The 21,025-nt window shown below is 47.4% G+C and overlaps 1 protein-coding gene across 1 annotated transcript in view; it reads right to left on the bottom strand.

Annotated features, from left to right (window-relative positions):
* TMEM229B (transmembrane protein 229B) overlaps positions 1-10,352 on the bottom strand; it is a 40,243-nt gene extending 29,891 nt beyond the window's left edge. The window contains exon 1 of the mRNA XM_045565347.1: positions 10,262-10,352. The gene's annotated coding sequence lies outside the window, so the exon portion shown is untranslated. The remainder of the gene's footprint in view (positions 1-10,261) is intronic.
* Between the last annotated feature and the right edge of the window lie 10,673 nt (positions 10,353-21,025).

The raw sequence follows: 21,025 nt of genomic DNA, 5'->3' as shown, positions 1-21,025 counted from the left end.
AAGACTTGGCCCACACACCCAGCACCAATAGCACCATAATCCCTTATCCGAAAACTCTTGGAATTCAGAATTTTTCAGATTATTAAAAAGGTAATGTAGAGCACATACCATAAATTACATAATCCCCACAACAGGGTCTGGGGCAGCACCTCCTAATCAAACACACTAACATTTCTGCAGTGACATCTATGAGCATTCAAACCCTGTGATGTGCACAGACCATCAATAGGCTCGTGTTAGTCCAGATCAGGTTTTGCTATCACTCGAGTTTAAAAGAACTTTCAGGGGGTGTTGGGCCGGGGTTGGGGGGAAACTTTCAGTGTCAGAATGTTTCAGATTTTGAAATTGCAGATAAAAGACTGTAGGTCTTATTAGCATGATGGTAGGTCTCTTAAAGAAGAAAGGCATAGCCAGGCACAGTGGCACATGCCTGTGGTCCCAGCTATAGGTAGGATGAGGCAGGAGGATCACTTGAGCATAGGAGTTCGAGGCTATGGTGCCCTATGATCATGTCTTTTGGTCAAATATACCTTTGCAGATAGCCACTATACTCCAGCCTGGGCAATACAGCAAGATCCCATCTCTAAAAAAAAGAAAAAAAGAAAAAAGGCAGCAGATTGGACCCAAAACTTTTGTTATAAACCTGTGCTGAAAAAAGAACATCAGAGAAATGTGAGTTGAGAGGGGAAAAAAAAAAGGAGAACTGCAACATCCTTGCTGGTGGTCACCCAGAAGAAGGCAATTTCTAAAAGTCAGTCAAGTCCAGAGCAGACTTATCAAAATATGTATTTCCCAACAGCCAATCAACTAATACTGTTAAATACCTTCTGAGTGTAAAACCTTGTGAAAGATTCCAGAAATGTATTAAGATATACAAGACAAGGTTCCAGCCCTCAGGAGCTTAGAAGTTCGTGGGAACAATAAGGTAAACCTAAAATCACAGAATATCAAAAAACAGAGGGATCTAATCCACACCCACAATTTAAAGATGATAAAACCAAAGTTCAGAGCAGTCAAGGGTCTTGTGCAAGTTAGCAACAGGCAAATAGTGGTAAGGACAGATCAGGATCTGTATGTGCCCTCTGCCATTTACTGACCCTTGCGTAAAAGTACACAATTATTGCAACTTAGTGATGAAATTACAAGAGGAGTTAAAAAATCCTGGCAGAAGTGCTTTTGGTCAAATACACCTTTGCAGCAGAGATGGCTCTGACTTTTAGAATGATCTGGATAGGCAGCAAGGCAGATGAGGGCCCTCCAGGCAGCGGACACTGTGAGGGGAGTGGGTGTGTGCATGGCAGCTTAGCCATGCAGATGGATTAGGCTCTGCTAAAGGGTATAGAAGAAGGGTAAATAAGTTTGGAAAAGCAGGTTAAGGCAATGCACGTACCTCCTAAGGTAGCACGTACCACCTTCATGGCTTGGCTTGGCTGCCCGCCACCCGTGAGAAGTGACAGAGGGGAAGGGTTTAAATGCACACACTCTTGGGTCAGATTCCTTCCATTCGAATCCCAGTTCTGATACCAACTGTGTGACCTTAGACAAACTGCTTAACCTCTTTGCCTCAGTTTACTCATTTGTGAAATAGAGATAATACAAGTACCTCCCTCATGAGGAATAAGTGAAACAGAGTATGTTTACCACACTAAAAACAGTACCTGGCATGATAAGTCCTTAAATGTTAGTTGTCATCATTAACCTTTTTATTTAAGTCAGTTTTTCAGTTAAATATGTACTGCAGCCTTACCCTAAGCAACAATACCCATGAAATCATGGGCTTATGGTGACAGTTATGATTTTGATGATATACATAAAACAAGATGTTAAATCAAAAGTCTTAACTAAGGCACTGAGATACAACAGGTATAATGCTCCCAAGTGTGACACCAAACAAGGGTGCACTTTTTCAAAAGAGATATGCAATGACCTCTCCCCCACACTGAGGGTATGAAGGGTCAGAACGGGCAGGGATTAGAGGAGAATCTCTGTGGAGGCATTTTGGGATTGCTGTTGGTGTGCTGTGATCTCACTCTACCCCCATAGAGCATTTGCCCTCCCAAAAAGCTGGTGAGAGAGGCTTCACCAGGACCAATTCAGGAAACTTGGTATCTGTTCCCTGCAACTGGGAGAACAGGGTGGACTGGCATCTGACCACCACCTGAGAAATCCACCCACTGGGAGTCAGCCTGCAATCGCAGGTTCACTGTGCCAAAGGATGTGTGGTGATTTCCTTGGACTAAGGTGGGCCACGTGCAAGATCGGGCTGGCATGAGGACAGAGCAGGTCTTGTTTAAGAGGGTGGCTCGGAGAGCCTGAAGGACCTTAGCCGAAAGAGGCTGGAGGTGAGTCGCTGGATTTTAGGGGCTGAGGAAAGAGCAATGATATAGAATAGAGGATAATTTGCTGTTTTCATGACAATGGAAGTGAGACATCTCAGCAACTGAATGGGGAGGGAGGGGTCTCTGAGAAGCCCATGAATGTGGCCACAAGAGAGAATCAGCATTAGACACCTGCCAGGCCCAGGAAGCTGGAAGCCAGAAGACAACAGTGCTGACTCGTGAGCATGTCCTTGCCCTTCCCAGTCCAGTGACAAAGGAATGGATGTATTAAGTACTTAATTAAGACTATGTTTGTGACTTAAAGTGACCACATGACCTTCTACCACCTACAAATGACCAAAAAAGTTATATGTCCTGAGTTTTCATCCAAGGGCAAAGAAAGAGCTAATCCCACTGCATAAACATAAAGGGACAGTGGTAGGCAAAATTAAGTTGCTCGATGAGTACATCCCAATGAATCATGTTTCTTTATGCTCATTAGAAACATAGCTATTAAAATGAAATGTTTGTCCCTGTACTATACCCCCCAGTGGTATGGTAACCACCATTAGAAGTAAGTAGTGTAGGGCAATAAAGGAGCTAAGGAAAAAGACAGGCAGGGACAGAAAATATCAGTTTGGGGGTTCAGTGGGAACACATTTGGGGGTTCAGTGGGAACTCATTCTTGAATATGATGAAATGAAATTAGAAGATGTGCCAATGAATGAAAGAAGGCAAAGGTCCTTACACAAATGGCTTTGTTCAAACGGAACTGAAGATTGCCCAAGTCCATGAGCAAAGAAGCCGTGAGCCCTGAGCTCCTGGGCTGAGTTTATGGTTTGGTCTTGCCCTTTCAGGTCAAGTTGGGGCAGCAGAGGAGGTATGTTCTCACCAAGCCTGAGTCACCCAGAAAGCACCAACCAAAGTCCTCAAGTCCTGGAGACCTGCACGGCACAGGGGCGGGGGGCGAGGGGAGAAGACTGGGCTGAACCAGGCCCTGGAGTCTGCCAAGCCCAAGTGCAGAACGTGAAACATTCACCCAAACCACAACTTTATTGCTGCCTTCACTTGGGGGCTTCTCCCCTCAGGGACAGTCAGAAGATGAAGGGGGAGGTGAAGTTTAAGTTTTAAGACAAGACCAAGGGGTGCTCCCCACGGTGCAGGAGATGGAGCACAGGGTGCACAGACACCGCCTGTCAGCTGCCCTGTTGAGACAGTCAAAGGGGTGACTGCACCCAGTCCCCCTTCACAGGAAGAGGCTTACTCCAGCTCTGACTTTGTCCCTTAACTTCCAATTTAGCTTCTTTCTCCTTCAACGCCACCTGTGCTCTCCCAGCTCTGACTTCCTACAGTTCCAGATCAGCTGAATTATTCCCTGAGAAAGGCCAGAATGACCCAGTCTACTGGGCCAGCCAGGATTATTACTAAAAGAGATGTTAGAGAATATCTTGTCTAACATTCCTATTTTATAGGCAAAAAAGCCTAAAGGCCAAAGAACTCATGTCACATGCCCGGAGTCACTGAGCGAGACGAGAGCCCAAGTCTCCTGGCCCTTACCACACTGCTCCATTAGATAGCATCATGCTAACTCTCAAAGATGTCTCAGCTCCCCTCCCCGGGCCACTACCTCAAGCCTCATTCCTCTTCTACAAACAGCCCAAAATAATGGAAGAGGCTTAGAGTTAGCACGCCTGGAAACAAAGAGGAATGAATCTCAATTAACTAGTCACTGGTCACCTTTGAATGGAGAAATCAGTGGCCATAAATACTTTCTCAGAAGAACAGGAGAGTCTAATGCTTACTGTACTTTGCAGACTTCGCAGAGTGTACCTGGGACCCCAGTGTCATAATCAGGTCTCCACAGCTGGATTGTAACCACGGGCAGGGAAAGGCCCAGAAACTACGTTGGAGAATGAGGGCTAGAGTCAAGAACCAGCAAAGATAAGCTGCTATGACTAGGGGCAGTAGGTAAGAGAAAGAAACATGCTGCCCAAAGGGCCTGTTAAGCAAGAGGAAAATTTTGGCATCAAAATGAAATGGGGTTTATGAGATACATTCCTATGCCAAGCAGAAAGCCTGTTCCCCTTATAGTAACTCCCAGGCCATCTGGTCTACTTCTCCACTGCAGGGTATAGACCTCTCTCTGCTTCCAGAACATTCACTGGAATGCTGTTTTTCTTTTCGTTTTTTTCTCTTTTTGGAGACAGGGTCTCACTCTGTTGCCCAGGATAGAGTGCCGTGGCATCAGCCTAGCTCACAGCAACCTCAGACTCCTGGGCTTGAGCAATCCTACTGCCTCAGCTTCCCAGGTAGCTGGGACTACAGGTGTGTGCCACCACGCCCCGGCTAATTTTTTCTATATATTTTTAGTTGTCCAGCTAATTTCTTTCTATTTTTTTAGTAGAGACACGGTCTTGCTCTTACTCAGGCTGGTCTCGAACTCCTGAGCTCAAACAATCCTCCTGCCTCGGCCTCCCAAAGTGCTAGGATTACAGGTGTGAGCCATGGTGCCTGGCCTGGGATGCTGTTTTTCAAATAAAAATTGGTACTGCCATTTCCTTTTAACTAGCTGTGTTTAATCCACATCAACTCTCCTTCTTTTTATTTATTGATTAATTTTGGTTTTTTTAGAGACAGGGTTTCTCTGTGTTGCCTAGGCTGGTCTCAAACTCCTGGGCTCAAGTGATCCTCCTGCCTCAGCCTCCCAAGTAGCTGGGACTACAGGTGTGTGTGCCACTGCACCCAGCTCAACTCTCCTTCTTATATGTTAACTAACACTACCTCCACCTCCACTTTTACCCTCTCCCCATCGTTTGTGCCATCACCCAATCCAAGGCTACAGAACACAATAGAACCAGACACATCTCAGCCCAAATCCCAGTTTGGACACTCACTAACTGTATAATATGTGCGATCACTTTATTTCGAAGAGCCTCAGTTTTTCAAGCTGTAAAATGGGGATACTTAATAGATATCTCATTACAGTGAGAGAAAGAGAATATATGTATATTTGTGTAATATACATATGTATATGCACATCTATATATCTACACATATACAGATGTGTACATATGTATAAATATATGTATATTGCGCTAGGCCCAATGACTGGCAGATATTAATTAATATGATATTAATTAATAGTAAGTATGCAATAAATGGTGGCTGTCATTGTCATTGCTATGACCACTGAAACCAGCTGAAGCTCCATTTGCGGAATTAAGTTTCAGAAGGCTGAAATGGGCTGTCCGAGGTCACATAAGTGAGTGAATCAGGGAGGGATCCCAGATTTCCTTATATCTGAAGCCTTTGCCAACCATCAGCTCCCACACAAACAACATCATTGCCCAATGACCTAGAAATCTGGGTATCTGATCATATCCAAGTACCACAGCTGGTGATTTAATAAGCACTCACCAGGTGCTAGAAATTGCACAAGCTATATGAAAGCTTTGAGGCATCCATAGGTCAGTATAAGAAGGTCACTTCATTGCTTATAGCAAGCCAAAAAACAAGACAAGACACAAATCTGAAACCGTGGTTTGTGTTGCCCAGTGGTGACAATATTTCTCGTCCGTATTTGTTTTAAGAAGGTGCCTGACTCCTGGCTTTGAAAAGGCCTTTCTGATTGGAAACAAGAGGGAGAGAGATCCTACTAAGGACCCGGGAGCAAAATGGGGTCTGGCCAAGGGCAGCTGGGAAAAGGGAGGTGGGAGTAGTCAGTAGGCTAAAAATAGGTCCCTGTACGTTCTCCAGAGAACGATAGCTATTGTCAGCAAGGTGGGCTTCTTGCTGCACCAGGGCCTGTCCCACCGCTGACTGTGCAAGAACTGAGACCATGGAGCCCCAGGAAACACATTTTATCTTGAAGCATGAATCACCCCTTAGAAGCCCAGAAAAGAATCCCCTCTTTGTGGACCTTCAATCTCCTTCTTGGCTGGCATCCCAGCTCTGAGGAGCTGGTGTCAAGGCCTTACTAAAACTCAGGGTGAGTGACCTTTCTGATGGAAACGGACCGTTCCAGAAGCTCATGTGACAGGGGTGCCTCTTAATAACTGAAAGGAAACAATGAATGAATGAACCAGCTAGAAGGCATTCGTCATTCAAGTCTAACTGCGACAGCAGTCAGAAGTGGATAATCCAGTACGTTCTGAATGAGGGGCTTCTGGGCAGCAAAGGAGTGGCAGAAAGTGTTCTCTCCCCTTATCTATTAGATCTCCCTGCATTAATTGACAGGCAAAGTCTTTATTTCTTTAAACTGCCACACTTCTGGAGGATGGAGCAGCAGGAAGGTGCAATCTGAGGACCCAAGTCCTGTCCGTGTAGACTACCCTAATTTCAAGGATGCTGTTCCTTCTACAACACCAGCCACTTTGGGAGCTAAGAGCCTTGAAAGGATATCAAACTCCCTACTGGGCAGCCAGCAGAGAAAGGATAACAGGGAGCTGGATGTTCAGAAATGGGAATTGGTAATAACTTTGGTTATTCCTCAAACTGCTAGCAGACTAGATTGTGACTGTCCCCAAAGGCAGCAGCACCAACATCAGAAGAGGAGGGAAAGTTACCTTTCAGAACTATCTTTTGAAGGAGCAGGGGGCCAATATTGCTCTGTGACATCAACGCCACTAAATTTATGCATAGGGAAACTGATGTTAATATCAACATTAAGTACAGCCTTAGAGGGGAGGAGAGTCGGAGCCCACACCTGCAGCCTGATGGACGTGAGCACAGGCGAGGGAGGAGGCCCTCCTTTTTATCCTGGGAATGTGATGGATACTCAGCCTCAGCTCTATGTAAGGAAGTGTGTGCCAGGGGTAAAAACCACTTCCTTTTCCTTCAATCACAGCAGCACAGAGCATCCCACCGCTCGAAGTCTGAGGCAATGTACACCTTGAACCAAACATACCCAGTACCTAAATTCTACGAGTACATCTTTATCTTATAATGGAAAAATATAACCTTTGGATCTACTTGGGTACTTGCTTCTAAACACTCTCAAATACCAGGAAAGGAAAACTTCCCCAACACACACATTCACACACATTGCAGCCAGGGTGCTGACTCTCAATGTGACTCAGTTTCCCTAAGGTAAACCATAACCCACAGTGCCCGCTCCTACCCCTTCCCCAAGAAGTCAGCTTACACTTTACTTCTCAAACACAAAGCCTCTGATTTCTGAGAAGTGGTAGTGGAATAAGCAGATCTGGTCAGAAAGGCTGAATTTCTTCCTGCTCAGAACATCAGAATCCCTTTCTATAGTCCCTCCTTGGCCAGGTGTTGCTACAAAGGGAGCTGAGAGTTTGCCAAGTCAGAAATCATTCTCACCTTAAAAGGAATTTTCTTGCAATTAAAAAAAAAAAAAAAACCCAAACCACCTTGTTTATAAGTTGGGGGTGGGAAGGGGAAGGAGGAGGAGAGTAAAGGGATACAAATTTGAAAACAGCCAGACTGTGGGAGGGAGGGTTATATTCCTTCCCTCCCCTCAAGGACAGCCAGATCTGATATGGCTGCTGATAAGACCAAGCTGCTTCACTTTACTGCCCTTACCTAGATCTCTCCTTATGACATCACTGTAGACCCTTCTCAGAGCTTGGAGGGTGACTGTCACTAATGTCCTGGCTGGACACTGTCTACCAGGAAAAATCTCACCAGGAAGGAGCTCTAAGGGGTCCCAGAGAGCAGAGGCAGACAGAAAAAAACACTCGCTGCCTAAGTGCTGTAGCAAGAGCTTTTCTGATAAAAACTATACTTTCAAAACCAACACTGAGCTTTCCCCTATCACAAAAACTGTAATTTAGCCCCTTCCTGTAAAATGACACCTTTCCCTTTAGAAACAATATATAAATCTGATACAACTGAAATAAACACAGTATAATGCTCACTAACTCATTTAACATCTTTCGTTCAAGGACTGGAGGCTCTTAAATCACTTTATAAATGCAAAAATTCATGCTTCATCACTTGAAAACAGGGAGTCCAGGGAGTATCATTTTCCTATCTTGCGGTCAGCACATTTGAGGAATATGCCATGGAAAAGCCCATTCTCTCACCATTGAAGCTGGAAAGGTCAGGCCTTCATGTATATCATCGCCCTCAGCTTGGAATAAAAAGCTTGGGATAAACCCAATGGGAGACTGAGTGATAGTCAATCCTGCCCAGTTAGAGGGGAAAGGTCCCTAGAAGTGGCGCTGGCTGTGCTCTCTGATCTAGCACCTGTACCTGGCTTTAGCCACAAGTTCTAGGGCCACAAATCTATAGCTCAGGGGACTTCATTTTCTCCTGCTACCCCTTACTGGTCCTGGAACCTCTCTCACTCCTATACCTATAAGTGACCAAATAAATAAATCAGCTTGTCATTTCCCTCCAAGGACCAGCTCCCCACTAACCCCCAGCTGTCTCCCCAGTTGCCCACCTCTGTCTCCAAACACAATGCTTTGGGGAGGGGGGCTAAGTTTAGTCTCAGAGCCTTTCCATGTCTCTAAAGCAAGTGTCCGGGCAGGCCCACCCCTGGCCCAACCACTCGTATCATTAGCTCACTCACAGGAACAGGTGGGAGAGTCAGCCACTAGTCCAGGGCCCTCCGGTGCCTTCTGGCTCCACAGGCAAGCGGAGGTGGCTCTGCCTTCCAGCAAGGGCGAAAAAACCTGAGCTACCTACCGAAGGACTGTCCTGCCACAGGATGAGAGCTGGTGGTCATATGAAAGCTGGCTCAGAGCCAGAGGCACATTGTTCCTGGAGACATAAGGCCAGACCGGCAAGCTGGCCTGTTTGTTTTCTAGAGAAAAAGACACCATACACCCCCAGGGCAGGCTGTTTGGCCCTCCCCCGACCCCTCTTCCTGGCACAGCAAAGAGAGAAACCCAGGCCTCCGGATGACCCAGGTCTGACGGCCAGAGAAACGGCTCATTTGTTACTAGGGTGCTGAGAACACATGAGAACTGGTGAGCACAGCCCCCAAGGTTACGCTGGCAGACAGCTCCCTGGGGTCCCGCTCTCTTCCTCGGAGGAGAGCCTTGAAGCAGCATCAGAACAACCGGCCACCCCAGGCTCTATACCTGAAGCAACCACACGTACCCCCAAGGAAACCCTGGAGAAAGAAAGGAGACATAGTCCAGGGAAGGAAGAGAAGGGGGTCCGTTTCCGATTGGGCATGGAAAGAGGGAAAGGAAGACACCTGGGAAAGAGGCCAATGTCTCTCTGCCCTTGCCAGGAATAGGACTGTAACACTGCCCAGCCCAGCCCAGCATCTCCCACCAAGGACCAGAGATTAGGGAGGGCAGGCAAAGAACCCCTAGCCAGGGGGTTGGGCTGGGCCCGGGTCACGGACCTGGGGAGGGGAGGACGCCCAGGTGTGCAGTCCGTCATCACCCCGTTTCTTTTCAGGCACCCTGGGGAGAAGGTGGCTGGGTCATTTAGGCAGTGCTCCCTCCCCTTCTGGGAAGTCCTCAACCTCAGCCTCAGCAGGGTCTGTAATTCCCACTCCCAAGCTCTGGCTGCCCTTCCACCCCGACTGGCGCCCCCCTCCGCCCTCCCGAGGAGCCCTCCCGGGTGCTCTCCGCTTGGAGGGAGTGGGGGGGGTGTCAGCCTTCTGCTGCCTGAGATCCTCTTCCCCTCGCCGCTCCCCGACACCCCTTTGTTTCAGGCAGGGAAAGTTGCCAACGTGCACCCCCTTCCCCAACACGCCCCCCTGTGCGCCCATCCCCCGCAGGGAATCCAAGCACGGGCGCACCATCTAATCCGCGGCTCGCTCTCGAACCGGGGCAGCCGCCTCGAAACCGAAAGCAAAGAGGAAGTGGGATCTGGCAGCGCCCCCAGCCCGGTCGCCCCGTCTTCCCCATCACCGCCCCCATCGCTCGCGCTCCCTGCGCTTGGCGCTGCCCGCTCCGCACGGCCACCTCTCCGGGCGGCGGAAAGGCCTCTCTGCGGGAATCGGGGACACCTACCGGTGCGGGGCCCCGGCCGCGGGCAGGGGCAGGGCAGGGCCGGCCGCCTGCCGGGCGCAGGTGCCGCCAGGAGCGCCGTCTCCGCGGCTGGCTCCCGCTCCTCCTCCCGCGCCGGGACTTGGGGCGCTCTTCTGCGCCGCCCGCTCCCCGCCCCCACGCCCGGCGCTCGGGCTCCCCCCGCGCCGAGTTGCCGGCCGTGCCTCCCACTCGCCACCGGCCCTCCGCCGCGCCTAGTCCCGCATTGTGTGTCTGCGCCCGCCGCGGAGGCGCGGGGGTCGGGGGGCTGTAGCCGCCGCTGCCCGGGCGGAATGGAGCCCCCGGCGGCAGCGGCGGCGGCGGCGGCGGCACTCACCCATAGTACTGATGCGTGCACACTGCACATGCTCGCGTCTGACAGGCGCTCTGTCCCCGGCCCCGCTTAACTCCTTGCTCGCCCGCTCGCCCGCCGACCCGGCCGCATCCTGCAGCCTTCCGCTGCCGGGGGTCGGCCCCCCCTCCGGCATCCACAGGCGCGCCCCCTGCCCGGGTTGCGGCGCAGGTGGCTGCGGAGCCGGGCTCCACGGTCCTCCCTGCCCCCGCCACCCCGCCTGCCAGCCTGTCTGTCGCACAGGAGGAGAGGACTAACCCGGGCCCCCCACCTGCCAGCTTGTGGGAGCTGTGGGGACCGCATGTACAATATCCACTGTGGGTACCATGCAGGCCTGGGCTACCTGAGGGCCGCGGTCCACATGGTGTGACAGACCCACTATGTGCCAGCATTGTGTTCCCTGCAATCCCTTCGTTGCAACAGCCGTGCAAGGTCTTTTTTATTATCCCCATTTCCAAGATGGAGAAACTGTGGCCTGTGGAAGTTAAGGAATTTGCCTAAGGCAAGGCCTGGACCTCCAAGGCCCACAGTTTGGTTTATACTGCAGATTAAAGAGAGTATGTTCTTTCAGAGGTCAACCTAGATTCTTTTATGGGGAAGTGGAAAATGATGAATGTTAAATGGAAGGCCTGGAGATTCTAGAATATGTTCATTTTTACTTTTTGTTGAGATGGAGTCTTATTATGTTGCCCAGGCTAGTCTGGAACTCCTGGACTCAAGTGATGCTCCCGCCTCAGCTTCCTGAGTAGCTGATATTACAGGCATGAGCCACCATGCCTGGCTAGATTCCAGAATATGGAACGTGGCAAATCCGGGTTGAGGGCCCTGACTTGAGACGGGTCCCCAGACTGGTCCTGGGTCCTGCAAAAAAGGCTGAGCAGGGAGTGGGAATGAAATCCAACCCCCATGGAAAGGACATTAAAAAAATGTATAACTCCCTCTGGAGGCGTTCTTTTGTAACTAACCCATCCAGAGAGGGTGCCCTTTTTTAATTCTCCCACAAACCCTGTGGGTGCCTAGGCCTGATCTGAGAGGTCTGATGGCTGCTTCTCAACCTGTGGGGGGAGTGGGGGAGGCAGAGGGATGAGAGAGCCTGCAGCCCTTCCCTCTTTTTATGACATGCCACAGTGACTCAAAGGTTCAAAGCAGCACAGAGTCTTCTAAGAAAAGGATCCCGAGATTCATCCAATCCAGCTGGTCTTGCTCCACTCTGGGTGAGAAGATGGGCTGCTTTCCTCCTGTCCTCCTGTCTGAACCTAACCTTTTTTCCTAGAGACAAGATCTCGCTCTGTCGATCAGGCTAGAGTGCACTGGCCTGATCATAACTCACTGCAGCCTCCTGAGTAACTAGGACTACAGGTGTGCACCACCATGCCTAGCTAATTAAAAATATATTTTTTGTAGAGACAGGGTCTCAATACGTTACCCAGGCTGGACTCGAACTTCTGGTCTCAAGCAATACTTCCTACCTCAGCCTCGCAAAGTGCTGGGATTACAGGCATGAGCTACCATGCCTGGCCTGAGCCTAATTTTTTTTTTTTTTTTTTTTTTTTGAGACAGAGTCTCACTCTGTGGCCCTGGGTAGAGTGCAGTGGCATCATCATAGCTCACTGCAACCTCAAACTCTTGGGCTGAAGTGATCCTCCTGCCTCAGCCTCCCAGAGTGCTAGGATTACAGGCATGAGCCACCTTGCCCAGCCCTGAACCTAATCTTAATCTGATTTTTTGCCTTCCCCTAATTGCCCGATGAGCCATACATATTCCGTCATCAACCTCCTGTCCCTGGCCAGGATATTCAAAGATAAAGGTACATCCCAAAGCTGGCAGTGGGAAGTGAGGACAAGGAGTTCTAAGCCCATCACCATACATACCCTGTTCTTGGGCTGGCCAGGCCATTCTTCTCAGAAGGAAAGCCCTGGGTTTCTGATGGGAGCAAAGGGAGTGATGTTGAGTTTCTCAGATCAGTATAGGAAGTACACAGCCATGTGGTGCCAGTGGCAGGAGCTCTTGACTTCCCTGAGTTTGTTTCCTTTTCTGTAAAAGGGAAATATCCCCTACGTCATAAGGATATTATGGATGCAATGACATAATGCATGTAAAGTCCTCAGCACACAGTAGGCATTTGATAACAGAAAACTATTTTCTGCAGGACGGTTAGGCAGGGAGGAGAGAGAAAGGTGCAGGGCTGCAGGCAGGCATGTGGACTGTCCCTAGGGCACTGTCAGAGAGGCAGGGGACCGCCCCCTCTCAGGGACACCTTGGTGAGAAGCAGCTTCAGTTAGTCTGGCAGCAAGGTGCACCTGATAAAGAGGGACATCCTCCGCACCCCCTTGCCGTGGAGGCATAGTACTCCCACTCTCGTTCTCTATCTGTGGCTGGCAGCTGGCTCTGATCTCTCAGGCTCTGGGAGGCAGCATCGTGCAGAAGGAGGCATAATGCACTGGAAGGACTTCAAAAGCTCCGAATGCCCGGCAACTTATCCATTAGGCAAAGCAGTGCAATGCCTAGTGCCCGCAATATTATTAGGGGCCCACAAAGACGTTTGAATTTCTTTTAAAATAGAGGCAAAAATAAACTTTGAGGTCAAAGAAAATGTTTTCACATATAATATTGATATTTTTATCCTTAGTATAGAAACTCAGATCTCAGTTACAGAATCAAAAAGAAGGAAGAGTTAGGAACTAAGGCACAGAGCTTGGCATCATCCAATCTCTACTGCATCTAACTCTCCCATGGATTTAACTCATTCCTTACATTAGGGATCATTTCTTCCTAACAAAAATTTATATAGTGCCTTCCAGTGGACATATTTTCTCTCTTTGGGTAGGGCATCTGTTTTTGTCCTCATTTTATAAATGAAGAAATTAAGGCTCAGAGAGGTTGTATGGTTTGGTCAAGGTTGTATGGTTTGCTAGTAAAGGCAAAATGCAGTTCAAACTCAGGTCTTCCAGTACCCCATCCAAGTTCCTTTCTATTTGCACCAAGAAGATTTCAGATAAGATCAGGTGTGTACAGGGAAGAACAGTCTTTTGCAGAAGTGGACTTTTTTTTTTTTTTTTTGAGAGAGGGTCTTGCTCTGTATCCCAGACTGGAGTGCAGTAGTACAATCATAGCTCCCTGCATCCTTAAACTCCTAGGCTCAAGTGATCCTCCTACCTCAGCCTCCAGAGTAGCGAGGACTACAGGTTCATGCCACCACACCCAGCTAATTTTTTGTTTTGTTTTGTAGAAACACAGTCTCCTTATGTTGCCCAGGCTGGTCTCAAACTCCTGGCCTCAAGCGATCCTCCTAAAGTGCTGGGATTACAGGCATGAGCCACCTTGCCAGGCCAGAAGTCAACTTAAATACAGCATCTGTAGCAATGTGTGGGTCCCCTGGCTTTTCGTCCAAAGAATGTTGAAAGCTCCATGCAGAGTTGCGGGAAGGAATGGGGAGGGTGACTCTGAGTGCAGGTAGGCACAGTAATTGCGGTGCTAGTGATTCAAGTACAGTTGAAGGTTAAGGAGCCTGGGACAAACCAAGCTCCACTGTACTAACACACATCAAAGGATGCCAGCCCCTGCTTTGCCTGCTTGTCTTATCAAAGCAAGTGGAGCTGCATGGTGGACAGGGCCAGGCATAGACTTTGCTCAGGTGGACTTGGGTTTGAGTTCAGACTTCACATCCTCATTGGATGTCAGCCTATTTCCTCATCTGCAAAATAGAAATGGCAATAATACTGAACCCCGGGCTGTCGTAAGAATAAATAAGATGATGCATGTAAGGTGTTTAGCATAGTGCCAGGCACATAGTACATAGGTAATAATATGGCAGTAGCTCCACACTGTCATGTAAAGTCCCTGCCTCGGTAGGCAGATAGTAGTACTCTTCACACCTCTCTTCCACCATGAGGCAGGGAAAGGAGGAATCTTTTAAGTGTCTTTAAGTGTCTTTGTAGTTTCTAAAGTGCCTTGAACAATGTTAGGTCCTTAGACTTATTTTCTGAAAGACAAGAACTTTCCTGCCCTTCCTTCAAAGCAAACCACCCATAAAGGGGTTGCTCTTGTCCACCATAAGTAATTTTCTTGATGACTTTCGAAGGGAATCAGAAAGATTTCTTTATGCTTGTTAGAGAAGATTGGTTCCCTGGGGGCTGCCCTCTGACCACAAGTCAGGACAGATGTGGCTCAAGAGGGTGATTTCGGTGGAGGGACGGGCCTGTGGCCAGATCAGAAAGGGTCGGAGAGAGAGCTGGAGGATGGAAATTAGAGATCAAGGGAAGATCACATACAGTCTTTCTCAGATGCTGTCAAAGGTAGTCTTGCATTTGGAATTATTTGGATCGGCTTTACAGGAAAACAAGCTGGCTGAGAGAACTGAGGGATAGGGGTGTGTGGGTATGGTCTTGGGGAGAGGAGGTCAAGGTGATATGCTGGCATGTGAGAACAGGGGGAGTCTCTTGCAACTGCTCCTTCTTGAAATAGGCAGGAAAGGGGCATAAAGAGGCTAAGGAGTATGAACGTGTATTTTTTAGGATGCTTTGACTGCAAGCAATAGAGACCGACTTTTGCTGTCTTGCTAAAAAAAATTATTGGAAGGATATGATCAGGTGGCTCATAAATTTGAAAGGAATGCTGACAAAACAGGCTCAAAAAGACTAGGAGCAGGGCAGCTGTGGGAGTCCAGGTAATGGGAAGTAATTGAGAGTGTTCTCAGTGTTCTGCTGCCAGAACAACTAGACTCCATTTTGTTATCACTTCTGCTCAAGTATGAAGAGTCAAGTTTGCCTAAATTGAGTCATGTGTCTACTTTCCCTCTTGGCTAGGGAAGGGTCCAGCAAGACACCTGGTGTAGTAAGTCCTACTAGCACCTGACATTGTAAGAGGTGAGCAGTGAAAGAAATCAAAGGGCTGTTACCAAAAGGAAGGAAAAGGCTGCTAAGTAGTCCCTAAGCAGCAAATGTCCATGGAGCAAGCCGTTTAGGGACTTTATACCTGATTCCATGCCCCATAAGATTCCTTTTTTTAAATAAACTTTTGTTTTCTTTTTATTAGAGACAGGGTCTCACTCTGCTGCCCAAGCTAGAGTGTAGTGGTGTGATCATAGCTCGCTGCAGGCTCAAACCCCTGGGCTCAGGTGATCCTCCTACCTCAGCCTCCCCGGTAGCTGGGACCAAGACTTAGACAAAGCCCAGCTATTTTTTTGTGTGTGCGTGGGTGGTAGAGACTGGGTCTCACTATGTTGCCAGGCTGCCCTCACACTCCTGGCCTCAGACCATCTTCCCAAAATACTGGGATTACAGGCATGAGCCATCACACCCAGCTAGACTGTGTTTTTTAGAGTAGTTTTAGGTTCACAGCAAAATTGAGCAGAAGGTACAGAGATTTCCCATATAGGCCCTGCCCCTGCACCTACCTAGCCTTCCCCATTATCAATATCCCCCACTAGAGTGGTACATTTATTACAACTGATGAATCTACAGTGACACATAATTCTCACCCAAATTCCATAGTTTACATTAGGGTTCACTCTTGGTATTGTACATTTTATGGACATGGATGAATGTATAATGACATATATCCACCATTATAGTATCATACGGAATATTTTCACTGCCATAAAAATCCTCCGTGTTCTGCACATTCATCTCTCCTTCCCCACTAACCCCTAGCAACTACTGATCTTTGCACTGTCTCTATAGTTTTGGCTTTTCCAGAATGTCATATAATTGTAATCACACAGTTTATAGCCTTTTCAAATTGCCTTCTTTCATTTAGTAATATACATTTAAGTTTCCTCCATGCCATTTCATGGCTTGATAGGTCATTTCTTTTTGGCATTGAATAATATTCCATTGTCTGCAAGTACCATAATAGTTTATTTATCCATTCACCTACTGAAAGACATCTTGGTTGCTTCCAAGTTGTGGCATTCAGGAATAAAGCTACTATAAACTGTGTGTAGGTTTTTGTATGGACATAAGTTTTCAACTCCATTGAGTAAATACCAAGGAGTATGATTTCTGGGTTGTATGGTGAGAGTTTGTTTAGTTTTCTAAGAAGTCTCCAACTGTTCTCCAAAGCAGATGTACCAATTTTGCATTCCCACCAGTAATGAATGAGAGTTCCTGTTGCTTCACATTCTCATTAGCATTTGGTGCTGTCAGTGTTCCAGATCTGGGCCATTCTAATGGGTATGTAGCGGTATCTCATTGTTGCTCCTTGTAAGAGCAAGAGGTGAAGGGAGAAACAGGTAAGCCTCAAGAAAGCATCAGGAGGCTCTGAAAAGTACTGGGACAGGAAGACATGGACTGCTGAATAATATCACTTCTTGTGCTGGAGCCTGTATAGAGCTGGGTGACACATAGTTATCACCCAAAGCCCGTAATTTACATTTGGGTAAGTTCATAAATTACATTAAAAAGGCAGACTTTTTGTAGATGTCACATAGCTATGATCTATGCTCAGGAATAGGTGAATTGTGATAGATGAAGCAAATGCAAAAGGTTATTAAGGATGTTCTTGAATGTTTATAAAATGTCACAAAGAGAGAAGAGGCATTAGGCCCCAAGGAAGTGATCAAGTTCACTGCAGTTTTATCAGAAGGTTTGCTATCCATATGTAAATGTGGAAAAGGGTTATGTACTATCACAGAGGTCTCAAAATAATGTGTCTTCCTACTTTGGGGATATTGAAAAGTCCCGTCCTCTCTCCTTTCTCATCATCAAAAAGAAAATGCAGCGGAGAAGGACTATGCAGTATTCATGAACACCTTGAGCCTGAAAATGAAGAACTCACAATTCTATGATAATGTGAATTCATCCATAAAGCATTAAGACAGTAATGTGTGTGCACTAAGACAGCCCTGAAAATTAGTGCAGGTTCATAAGACTAGCAGTAAATTAAGGAGGGAAAAGGCCAAAGCTAAAAGAAATCCAAGTGAGAATAAGAACACACACTGAAACCATACCACTTCATACTTTTAAGTGCGGGTTTAACTGCGAAGGTTCTAAGTCTCTGAGGGATAGAGTTGACTATGAAACTTGGGAATTGTGGGGGAGAGCCCCATTCCACACACATCCCCCGGGCCCCCGCCCCCCACTCTGCTACTCGCATTTCCGACTCAGCAGTCAGCACAGATGCTGGGCAAATTTCAAAGAATTTCTGCCCTAGAGATTAAAATCCCAACTCCAAGCTGGTCACCTCCCCTCTTGTGCCTCCCTTTGCCAGGATACAAGAAGCTTAGTCGTCTGAGGAGGGACAAAGGAGTATTGTTAAGGAGAGCCTGGTTATAAGAAGGCTTTGCAACTAAAAGCTTTTATGCTGCTATCTAAGCCATTCTGCCTGGGGGGGGACACTGTGTGCCTGTCCCAACTTCACTGTATCAGTTCAAAGAGAAATTTCAGCCAGACGCACTGATTGCAGAAGGATATCTAGAGAGTTGGCAACATTAATAGGTTAAGAATTTCTATCACAACATTCGCATCCAACTAGGTCCCAACTAGGTCCTGGGATGGGGTAGAGTGGGAAATCTTTCTTTTTGTAGATCTTGAGTCAAAAGATTTCTCCCCATAGGAGCTGGCTGAGAGGCAGCCCAGCCTGGGGCACCGGGGTCGGGGGTGGGGGTTGCTGCACAGAAGGTAGGGTAAAACCTGTCTCTACTTTTTACCCTCCTTGTCCTGGACCTTCTAGGAGAACTTGGCCATCTTCAGGAAAGGCTGCATAAGCCTGAGGGGTTGACAATCCCAGAGAATTAATTCAGCTAGTCTCAGATGCTAATTAAGTAATGAATAAGTATTTAGGGTCTTTTCTTGCCTAGCACTGTACTGTACTATTTTGAGGACTGGGCTCCTATCTTCAAGGAATGTGTTATTCAATTCAACAACCATTAATGTACCTACCTCGAATGCACTGTGCTGAGGATTAGGGTCATGCAGGTAACAAAGCATGAAATTTAGGCCTATGGAAGATGAGGACAATACAAGCTGCTCTATAACAAAGCATTATCCTGTGCTCCAGGTCACCGGTTTAAATTCTTCACCTGCATGCAGTGGAAGGTGTGTGATTATTCATGTTCTACAAGGGGGCTGTTTTCATGGCCAAGTTTTATCTCTCCCACACGTTATTTGTAAATAAGCTCTCTAGTTGGCTCAAAAGTGACCAGTATTTGGAAATACACACTTCTTTCAAAAGACTCTTTGATCCTCTTTCTTGCCCACAGCTTAGGTCGAGATCTGCTTTCTCTTTTGTCCTTCAGCAAGGTACAGATTTGGAAAGGGGACAATGACATCTTTGGTGGAATTTTTTTCATGTCTGTGGGCAGTAATGTCAGGTATAGAGCTGTGACCTCCCCAGAACTGCAAGTCTGTGTTCACAGTGGATCGGCTAAGAAGGGGACTGGTTGTTTGGGGGCCTGTCTTTTTTGTTTGTTTGTTTTCTAGAGGCAAGGTCTCCCTCTGTCACCCAGGCTGGAGTGCAGGGGTGTGATCATAGCTCACCGTAACCTCAAACTCCTGAGCTCAAGGGATCCTCCTGCCTCAGCTTCTTGAGTAGCAATGATTACAGGCATGTGCCAACACACCCAGCTAATTTTTGTTTTGTATTTTTGTTTGTTTGTTTGTTTTTTGTTTTGGAGAAAGGGTCTTACTCTGTCTCCTGGGGTACAGTGCGGTGGTGTCATCATAGGTCACTGCAACCTCGAACTTCCGGGTTCAGGCGATCCTCCTATCTCAGCCTCCTGAGCAGCTGGGTCTATAGGCACGTGCCACCACTCCTGGCTAATTTTTCTATTTTTTATAGCGATGGGGTCTTGCTCTTGCCCAGACTGGTGTTGAACTCCTGGCCTCAAGTGATCTTCCAGCCTCAGCCTCCCAAAGTGGTGGGATTACAGGCATGAGCCACTGCACCCAGCCTGGGAACCCATCTTGACCCTGTAAGTGCCCTGTAGTTGTATGATGGGAGATTAATACTCTATCATATCTTTGAGCTTTTGCTATTTAAATCCAAATTCATGCTCTAGGACGATACTGGGCCCAGTGGGCCCCAATCTCTGTCCTAACTGCTAATTTTTCACCAGGCTGAATTGAGCTGGTTGGTGCCCTAGAATTCTAAGAATGCCAAAGGACAGGTCATGAGGGTCTCTGGTGCTGCAAGTAGGACTATGGGTGTCTGCGAAGGCGTAAGAAGGGGTGGAGGGAAGGAACTTCCTCCTTGAAATCATTCGCCATGCTGCTCCCACCCAGAACCTCACAGTCAGGCCTCGGGGCTACACCCAAATAGCTTCATGTTCCTTCTTTCCTCAAGTGGAGAAAATGGTTAAATAAGCCATTTCCCCTGCAGGATGTGAAATGGGCTTAGATTAGAAGTAGGGGCCCAACTTAACTCTGTCCCCAGACTTGTGTCTGCTCCTTCAAGACTTGGGCAACTTCCAGACCACAGGAACATACTGTATAATAGGAATCCAGTAATGCTGTTGTGGTCATAGCTTAATTGCTTTGGAGATAATAGGGATCCGGATAATATCAAAAGTATGTGAGTCCCCTCTGATCTTAGCATTGATTCCCCAACTCCCCCAGGTCCTGATTGTCATATCCCTCCCCAGTATCTTAACCACTTGCAGGCAGGACTCAAGGGGTTGGCATTGCATTTGAATGATGGGTGGCCAAGGGGGCATATTCTGGCTCTTGGACTGGCAGGTTGTGGCTTTATTGAGTTAGTTGTCAACTTCCCTGAATCTCAGCATTCTAGCTTACTCATGAGATCAATACTTTTAAAACATTTTGATAGCTTTATTAGAAAAATGATTCATACTCCTTGTAAAACACTTACATAATATAGAAAAGAACAAAGCAGAAACTAAAAACATTATGCCAAATTTCTACACCCAAAGATAATCACTGTTAATGTTTAGAAAAAAACTTCTACCCATATTTACATGCAGATATACATATAGTTATATATATAGTTTTACATAAAACAAATCATGTTCTACATACTTTTCCAGAAATTGTTTCACTTGACAGTAAGTAATGAATATCTTTCCATGTCAATAAATATAGTTTTCAGCCGACACAGTGGCTCAGACCTATAATCCCAGCACTTTGGAAGGCCGAGGCAGGAGGGTCACTTGAGGCAAGGAGTTTGAGACCAGCCTGGGCAACATAGCGAGACCCATCTCTACAAAGAAATACAAAAAATTAGCCGGGCATGATGGCACACACTGATGGTCCCAGCTACTCAGGAGGCTGAGGAGGTAGGATTGCTTGAGCCCAGGAGTTCAAGTAAGCTATGACCACCCAATTGCACTCCAGCCTTGGTGACAAAGTGAGACCTTGTCTCTAAAAATATATAAATAGGGGCCAGGCACCGGCTCATGCTTCTAATCCTAGCACTCTGGGAGGCCGAAGCGGGAGGATCAC

Source organism: Lemur catta, chromosome 1 (genome assembly GCF_020740605.2).
Source record: "Lemur catta isolate mLemCat1 chromosome 1, mLemCat1.pri, whole genome shotgun sequence".
NCBI lineage: Eukaryota > Metazoa > Chordata > Mammalia > Primates > Lemuridae > Lemur > Lemur catta.
The sequence above is the reverse complement of the archived record's forward strand: the minus strand, read 5'-3'. Positions and strand labels throughout refer to the sequence as shown.